Source organism: Rhineura floridana, chromosome 5, assembly GCF_030035675.1.
Source record: "Rhineura floridana isolate rRhiFlo1 chromosome 5, rRhiFlo1.hap2, whole genome shotgun sequence".
In the NCBI taxonomy this organism is placed as follows: Eukaryota; Metazoa; Chordata; class Lepidosauria; order Squamata; family Rhineuridae; genus Rhineura; species Rhineura floridana.
Window position 1 is genome coordinate 133704557 of NC_084484.1, and position 10123 is coordinate 133714679.

Sequence of the window (10123 nt, forward strand, 5' to 3'; positions counted from 1 at the left end):
TAAAACAAAACCTTGCAAAACTTATAGTCCTGAACTCAAAAACATTTACTTAATAACCCTCTAACTATTCACAGCAATACAGAACATTCAGAGAGAACAGTCAGAGAGAACAGAGAGTTCAAAGTGTAAAACGAGAAAAAAATCCAGACCTCTTTTGGACTTTTCTGTCAGTGGTCTCATCATATGTTGAAATTAATTTAAAATCAGCCATGTCCACAGAGTACAGTAGGGCCCCACTCATACGGCGGGTTACATTCCGGACCCCCGCTGTAAAGCGAAAACCGCTGTAAAGCGGAACCCATTGAATAGAACGGCGCGCAATGCCCGAAAACTGCTGTAAAAGCGGAACAAGCACCGTATGAGTCGGGCTTTAGACTAATTGTGTGAGACCTCTGTATTTGCGAATCGCTGTAAAGCGAATCGCTGTAAAGCAGGGGCCTACTGCACCCGTAATCCTATTACTGACCTTGCCCCATAGTCTGACCTTCATCTTCTGCAGTTTAAAAGTTGAAAAAAATGCCTGGCTGATTTTTAATTAATTTAAGAAATTTTGGCTGGCACCCTATGATAAGCCCAGACATGCTCAGTAAGAACCAACTGTCAGTGTTCTAAAAGCCAGACTCACAGCTGCTTGGCTTGGCTAGTTAGGGGGCCACACCAATGCCAGACCTTTATTTCACTTTAGACAGTCATGGCTTCCTCCAAAGAATCCTGGAAGTGTAGATTGTGAAGGGTGCTGCAAGTTGTTAGGAGACTTCTATTCCCCTGACAGAGCTCCAGTGGCCAGAGTGGTTTAACAGTCAGCCCCTCTTCTGGGGATTGTAGCTCTGTGAGGAAAATAGGGCCTCTCTTAGCAACTAGGGCCTCTCTCTTCACAAACTATACGTCCCAGGATTCTTTGCGGGAAGCCATGACTGTCTAAAGTGAAATAAAGGTCTGGTGTGGATGTGGCCTGGGATAGCTTTGGTTCAAATTTGGGTGGGAGACTACATATGCCCGCTGTAGAATAAAAAGGTGGGGGAAGCCCTGAAAAACAGTGATACTGTTCACAATGTTTTCCTTTGGAAAGGAAAGGGGCTTTCCCTCTGCCCAGTGCCCACCTACCCAATCTCCTTCCCTCCCCCTTTCTCCCTCCCCGTACCCTTCCTCCCCCTCTCTCCCCCTTCCCCTTCCTCCCTGCCCCTCCCCCAAGTCAGTTTCACCTATCCTAAGCATGATTGTAAAGGAGTAAATCCCACTGAACTCAAAAAACATGCAAATGATCAAACCTGCCCTCCCCTCCTTCTCCATCCTATCCTCTCCCGTTTGCCCCTCCTTTCACCCCCCCTCTCCCCCTCCTTCCTCCTTCCCCTCCCTTCCTCCTTCTGAAAGTTGCTTTCATTGTTCTTTTTACTAGAGCTCCAAGTAGTGTGTCATTCTAACCATTTTCTATCTCTGTGGTTGCTCTTTCTCCCTTCTAGGACACTCCTCTTTCTACAAACAGTTGTCCTTGCTCCCAGCTACCTCAGTCTCTAGCTCCATTATTAGGGTGATTACATTTTTCACTAACAGTCTTAGACAACTACATGGCAGGCAGAAATTAAATATGTGTGGCTTTTCCCATCTCTGCATCTCCATGGTACTGGAAACCAGATGAGTGTTGACTAGGGATGGGGGAGAAATTTGATTCAGTTCGCATTTAAAGCCGAATTTACCAAATTCACACTTTCTGTAACAATATGAGAAATGAAGACTGGAAACCTCTGTTTGACTTTTTGCGGAAAGAATAAAGTGATGTTAATGAGATTTGATGATTAATTAAGATAACTACTGGAGGAAAGTGATTTTGTAATATATTAAGAAACAGGTTTGTTATATATTATAGACCTATAACTGATCTGCGACAAATCGGAAGTCAACATTTTATTTTATTGTATTAGTTATTAATTTGTTTTTGTTTTGTTTTGTTTTTTGAAACTTTGAATAAAAAAATTAATGAAAAAAAAAAGAAATGAAGCACAGCCATCCTTTGAAATTTGCACTTATCCGAATTTTGCAATGCAGTTCTCCAGCCAATCAATGTTTACAAAAAAATGTGTATATTTGGAGAAAACAAGATCTGAACAGGGTGGTTCACAACAGATGCTACTGGAGGTCGCCAGTAGTCGTGATGACAGAGAAAAGGTGCACCTGACCTTACCACTACCAGCCTAGTCATTCATGTTTAGTTAGTTACAAGTGTGAAGGCTCTATCTATCTAATAGACATTTATGGTACACCCTTTACCTTGCTTAAGAAGGGAATATTAGCAACTTGGTGAAATTTGTTTAACACCACACACACACACACACACACACACACACCACTTGAGGAGGCTTGTTACAATGTGGCTCGAGAGGGTTGTCACTTTTTACATGGAAAGTTTCACAAACAGGCAGAAATCAGGAGGAATAGCTTGTGCTAACACTGCATCTGCCAGGCAGAGCTTCTGCCTGTTTATTTCTACCTGTTTCACAGTGGCTAAAGGTCATGCCAGAGCCCATGCCATGCAAATAGTGATCACTGTGTTTCACAGCTCAAGAGTCAGACTAGATTTTTTTTTTTAAGTTGGAATGCCAATTTTTATCACTGGATTCTCTGCTCTGCATCAAGCATAGGGAAGCTGAGTGGCAGGTTAAGCAAAATAATTACGGAGATAAATGCAAAGGGCACAGGTAAAGGTTAGCTGCCTTCATTGATACCCCTTCTCTTGCTAGTGGCAGCACAACATCCTGGGTGACCTATTTTCTTAACCTTAGTTGTCTGTCTTGATGCTAAGCCAATTTAAACCTTCATTATTCTTAGTTGAAATGATTTAGAATAACATCTCCAAATCTGTTGCTATTTAATCTTAAATTAGCCCTCAGTTGTATAATTTATGAGGACTGCTGGAAGCAAGTGTGGCTGACACCAATATTTAACTGTTGTCATTCTCTGCACAATAGAAAGACCTTCTAACCTTTGGGATTTTTTACCTCCCAGGTAGAATATATATCTGCGACAAGGCTGCTTATTTGTCCATGAATACAGAATACAATCTGAGACTGGGGATGTGTTGTCCTGGGGCATATACTGTATGGGGATGTTCCCTTGCACAGGCCCATTAAAATGAATGGGAGCAGCTCAAGCACACAATTTGTGCAGCTCTCACATGTGGGGCTTGCACATCCTATGTAACCTTTTTTTCCTCCAAGCAACTTGGCAGTATGAGAACAAATTCCTACATATTATATAAGCATTAGCTTAGAGTAGGAATGGAAGTATCTGTCAATTTCTGTTCTCTCAGTTTCTCATTTTTCCAATATGAAATTCAGCTCTCCACATTTCTGCAGCAATTTGCAGATTTTTGTTTTTCAAAAATCCTTATGAAAATTCTTCAGCACTTTAGTGCACATTTCTGCTAATATATTTTTATTAGCAGTTTTGGCTAACGTACACATTTCTGCAAGCAAAGTCGCCTAATATAATGCATTTTGTATGATCTTCACTAATATATTCGTTTTTATACGTACCTTCTACTAATATATTCATTTTTGTAAACATTGTTTGGCTGGAGAACTGCATCACAAAATTCAGATAAGTGCAGATTTTGAAGGATGGCTGTATTTTGGTTCTCAGATTGTTTCGGAAAGTACGGATTTGATAAATTCAGCTTTAAAGGTGAACCAAATCAAATTTCTCTTCCATCTCTAGCTCAGAGTGAGATGTTTTAACTTTTGGTTTAAGTAGCAGTGAACAAATCAGTGTGAACAAATGACTTTTGAAAATGAAAAAGGTAAACTATACCTTTTGTTGTTGTTATGTGCCTTCAAGTCGATTACAACTTATGGCGACCCTATGCAGTGACCTCCAAGAGCATCTGTCGTGAACCTCCCTGTTCAGATCTTGTAAGTTGAGGTCTATGGCTTCCTTTATGGAATCAATCCATCTCTTGTTTGGCCTTCCTCTTTTTCTACTCCCTGCTGTTTTTCCCAGCATTTTTGTCTTTTCTAGTGAATCGTGTCTTCTCATTATGTGTCCAAAGTATGATAACCTCAGTTTCATCATTTTAGCTTCTAGTGACAGTTCTGGTTTAATATGTTCTGACACCCAGTTATTTGTCTTTTTTCATAGTCCATGGTATGCACAAAACTCTCATATTTTTTAAAAAAGGAGTGGGTGGGTGTAAAATTAACTTCAGATAGGAAGGAGTGTTATTCAAAGCCTTATATAAAAATCTGCCTGCGTTTGGGGGTTGTTGTTTTGCATCGCATATCCCCTTCTAGTATACTCCATACATTCTTATTAAGTCACAATTCATTATAACGAAACAAATTGGCTTTTGGTAACTGGAATAAGAGAAGCACCATAGAAGGCCTGTTTGGTTCAGGAGGATTGGTAACAGGATACAAATAGCCTTTCACCTCACTGGCTTGAACATGGCTTAGTGAGTTAATGTAACTGCTGTTGAAGGGAACACTGGTATTTACATGGATTTTCCCCAAGTCTATTTCCTATGGATGGATTTTCCCAACCACAAATACCTCTTGAATAATTTAAGGTCACTGCAGAAGACACTCCTTAAAAATAAGGAGGGATTACTATGTCACCCTAACACTCAAACTATAATACTTTGAAGCTGGAAAAATGTGCATTTCCCCCCAAATAGAGTCAATTATCATTATCAGTGTATGGATGGGCCATCCTCACAAATGTCTCAGGTCTTATGGAATATGCCACCCAACTGATAAGCAACACAATGCCTCCCTTTTTTGTTGATCCTATTTTAGAAATGCCTCAGTAGAAATGCCCTGCTATTTTGCTGATACACTGATTTCTAACATTTATTTTATATATATTTATTTCTTTGGTGGCCCTGTGGTCCCTGTGCCAGTTCTGGGGAACTCCCATTATGTGGGAAGGCGATTTTGTGCCATTGACTGATCGGGTAATAAGGGTGAGTATAGCTTCACAAGCAAAATCCAGCATTTTTGAATTGTCTTGAAAAATCCTAAGATTGCATAATGAATGTCTGAGAGTGTGTGGTGAAAAGGGTGGGCATAAATACTAAAGACACAAAGCAATGTCTCAGTGTCATATTTCCACACTCAGCAATTCATGCAGAGCTTGGAAAAGTTACTTTTTTGAACTACAACTCCCATGAGCCCAATCCAGTGGCCATGCTGGCTGGGGCTGATGGGAGTTGTAGTTCAAAAAAGTAACTTTTCCAAACTCTGAATTCATGTAATCCTGGACCATAGATTCAAGTGTAATCTAAGAGAGGATTATGTAGGCCCCAGATTCCTCCTTAAAGACACTCAGGCAGTTAGTAAAGGAAGTAGAAGTTCCTTACCAACTTTAATCAGTTTGGTGTTGTGTGTTCCTTCTTCTGCCTGGAATAAAAGTTCTCTGAGTCATGCAGAAATTTGAACTGCATGTGTTTTCATGTAAAGTGCCATTGCTCAAATTTAATTGGGTAGGATTATGAATTGATAATAGTCTTCATTAACATAATGCTATTCCCATGAAAGTATTGTGGGGTTTATGAATTTCAATGATTTCTTCTTAGAATATGCAGTTCCCATTCATCAAAGAGCAGCAGCAGAAATTTTCATTTCCAGAAAACATTTCTGATTTACATATATATTTTTGAGTTATGATGCAGATTATATAAATCATTTTGTCAATCTAAAAGATGCCCTCAGTTCAGATTATGAAGGCTTTGTGACAAGGGAACTGTTACTTGAAATGGAAAGACGATAAAAACTTCAGCACCTCTGATATGAAGCTGATCTATTTTGTAATAATGTTTTGAGCGTAACTCCATTCATCAAGTGTATGTCTGTGATTGGGTTGCTTTCTAAATAATAATTTTAAGTCATTGAAATAAGGGAGTTAAAAAAAAAGATTTATGTGACTGAAACTAGACACAAATCAGGAACAGGAAACCAATACTAAAAATCAGGTTTCATAGTATATGTCCAAATAAGGATGTTCGTGTGTTCCATTTGAGCCACTGTTGAAAGTCTTGGAAACAATAACCACAAGGCAGTTAAATTGAATGTGCTTGTGAACATGCATGAGCAACTAATTCATATTTACTTTCAAAAGGATAGCCTTTTATCAAAAATAGAGATGAGCAAAACCATTTGGTTCTGCTCTGAAAAGTTTCGACAGAGGGCAGAATGATTTCATTCTTTTTTCTGCCAAAGTCCAAAGTGACTTGTACAATTCAGAGCTGATACCACAAATATGCACCGAGCATGTTTAAAGAGGTCCAGCGCACACTATTGGAAAAAGTGGCTGAATCCCTCACCAAAGACTCCTGAGAAACTTAGTATTAATAAGATGACATTCAACAACAAGAACGATAACCAGAAAGTGGAGGAATAAATAGTGTTCAAAACAGCAGAAGTTAACAATGGAATCCTCTGTGTATCTGCATTAAGAGTTGTGCTACTGAATGTATTCATAAATGTTCTGAAATTAGGGGCGAACATTAGAATAGTTCAGGTTGCCATTTACACAAAATTATTAAAAATTATGAAATCACAAGCTAACCAGGAAGAGATCAAAAAGGATATCTCTAATCTGGGTGACTGACTGGCAACTAGGGATACAGGAGAAATTAAATTCAGCTCACTTAAAGATAAATTTACCTAATTTTGCACTTTCTGAAACTGAAACCCAGCCATCCTTCTGTTGAAGGAAAAATAACCCACCAGTCAAATTTAGGAGTAGCAGTCGCTTGGACAAGCTTTATTGCAATAAAGAAGCAATCACTGATGTACATCAGGAAAGAGAGTCAAAGAGTCTCCCTCTCGAACCATGGACCCACAGGCTTATCTGGTTTTCCATATGTCATATAGAACCTTCTAGATTTATGGTAAACTGGTCATTTTATGAGGTGTGGTTACTAATACACGTGATGTACTCAGAGTAGTGAGGAACGGTTTGCAGAGCATGTGTTGAGTGCAATGCAAAAGTCACATTTCGAGGTGGTTCTTTACACGTGTCAGGTGTTACATATTCTTAACCGCTGTTTTAGCTAGAAACAAGCACAAACCTCTAACAGAAAGATTTCACATATTTCTATTGCCCACAACTTTCCCTTTTCCCCTGCTAGCTGGCATCACACAGAACTTCCTCAGTTCCCTTTGTGAAGATATACCTTAAGGTATGATAGAAAGCCTCCCAGCTCTTATAAGCAAGTATAAGCCTATTGATTGTAGAATCCTCCTTATCAAAAAGGTCAAAGTTCATTATTCTTTCACGCTTCTACATTCGCACATTTCTGAATTTTGCAATACAGTGCTCCAGCCAAGTAATGTGTACAGAAATATATATGCAAGGATAAAGTGTGCATAATAATACATATATTAGTGAAAATAACATATAAAATGCAGTATATTAGGAAATATTGCTTTGCAAAAATCGTATAAGGCAAAATTGCATACAAAATGTGTATATTAGGAGAAATTTACACTAAAATGCTGCATGAGGATTTTTTTTAAAAAAAAAATACACTAACTGAAATGGAAGTATGGAGAACTGAGATTAAGACTGGCAAAATGAAAACTAAGAGAAACTGAAATTGACAGATTCACCGATCCCTACTGGCAACAAAATGGCAGATGAGAATCTGTAAATTAAGTTCAAACTGATGCACACTGAGGTGAAAAATCCTAATTCCATTTGGGTTACTGTAATGTGTTGTATGTGGGACTGCCCTTGATGATGATTCTGCAATTACAGTAGGGGCCCGCTTATACGGCCCCCGCTGTAAAGCGGAAATCGCCGTAAAGCAGAACCCATTGAAAATAATGGACACGTTGCGCGAAAATGCTGCAACATGCCGCAAAAGTGCAAAAATGGCTTTAAAAAGGGGAATTTCCTGCTGCCGCATTAGTGGAACACTGGAATGCAAAGAGCCGGTAAGCGGGGCTGTACTGTAATCATATTCAAAGATAATTCTGCAACTAGTGCAGAATGTGGCTGTCAAAAACTTTAGCAGATATAGCTGGATGGAATTGTGCAGCTTATTAGTAATGATGTCACTGATGATGTCATTCTCACACAGCCACATTCTACATCGCACTCGTAGTAGTAATAAACAAACTTGCTGGTGAAGACAAGAGGCCTTTTCAGATGTTGTGATGTTCCCAGGGGCACACTGACCAAATTACATCATCCCAAGAAGCTTTTCTGTTTTGATGGAATTGCTATACATCCACACTCAGATAGTGAATTGAAAGATTTCTACAAAATATTCAAAAAGACCTAAACTTGGATTAATAACACAGTGAACTTTTATTGTTGTTATTATTATTATTGTTTGTTGTTGTTAAAACATGGTACCATCTAGGTACATGGCACTTTTCAAAGAATGAGAGGACAGGCGCTTACACTGGGGGCAGGGAGGAAGCTTACAATCTAGACCATTGGTTCCGAAACCTTTTCCCTCACGGACCACTTGAAAATTGCCAAATGTCCTGGCAGACCACTTACATTATTTTTCTTGTAGCTGATGCTGTATGATTTTTAATTGTATTTTATTGCTTCTTTTAGGTTTTAGAATCCATAGAATTCATACTGTGATACAAGAAAATACAATAAAAGACCATCTATGATCATTGGCCATGTTGGCTGGGGCTGATGGAAGTTGTAGTTCATCAGCATCTGGAGGGCCACAGGTACCTCACCCCTGCTGTAGATGATGAATATGTATTTCTTTTTTTAAAAAGGGAAGGAAACAGAAGCAGCAGGCTGTGTGATGTAAAATAAAGTAATCTTGGGCAAGGGCGGGAGGAGAAGATTGCAATGCCTCCATTTTACTTTGTATTTTTATAGGAAGGGAGCCTAGCTCAGTGCTTGAGAACATGCTTTGCATCAAATGTAGAGGACCTTTCTTGGCCTGAGACCACATTATCTCATGAGCAACCTTCCAGGGCCAGATGCTAGTGGTAGTAGTGGTGGTGGGAGACCAGAAGTGAGCAGGGTAACTGATGTGGCTGAACTCTGTACAGTAGGCAACATTCCAGCTACAAAAAAGGCAGAGGTTTCTACATCCACAGCATGCATATCTTCCACCCAGGCAAGCAGGAGGCATTATCACACTTCAGCCAAGATGAAACATTCAGGGAGAGTGCAAAGCAGGGTTGCTGAGGGATGTGGCCTGGGAAGAAGGGATAGGGTTTGAGAATGAGGCGTGGCTTGGAAAGAGTCCCAAAGGCTGGATAGTGGCACCCAGAGAACTGCATTTGGCCCCAGATTCCACTCTCCCTCCCGATTTACATGAAGAAGGTCCCAGGTTCAGTCCACAGCATCTCAAGTTAGGATTAAGGAGCAAGTGATGGAAAGAATCTCTGTCTGAAACCCTGGAGAACTACTGCAAGTCAAGTATCAACAATCCTGAGCTACATGGACAAATAATCTGACCTGGTATAAGGCAGTTTCCTATGTTTCCAAAACTTCAAATAGGGAAAAATAAATACCAATAAATGATTTGAAGATACTTTTTTCTTTGCAGAGCATGTAAGTACACTTCACATGCACCTACGACTAAACTGTGGTTCTTCTGAGTGAATACATGATTCTCATTGTCAAGAAAGAAGTGCAGATAGGGGCACATTAAGAGACAGATGCCCTAATCCAGAGTATGATCTGCCCTTAAATTCCACTGAAATCAATAGGAATAGTTAGCTGTGACGAACATGTCCCCTTGAAGTCAATGGCACTGAAATGTTATCCACTCTCAATGCAATCCTATATATATATATCTGCTCAGAGGTAAACCCCACTGAGTTCAATGGGCTGATCCCCATGTAAGTTTGCATAGGACTTCAGCTTTTCTCTGGACTGGGTCCACAGTTTAAGCAAGCTATGCTTGTGAAATTGGACTTGATCTTCCTTTCTCTCTTTCATCCTCTGTAGCATATAATTCATTTGAAATCTCAGGCTTCCAGATTCATCAGCAGCAAGCTGCAGTTAGGAACAAATTTGTCTGTTTGATAGCTTAAAAATAAGCCTTAATTAGATAGCTATATATGTTCTCATGGGGCTGTTACAGAAATACTCCTGATGATATCTCACTGGGAGTATTATTTCATTAGTACTGCTTACTTGC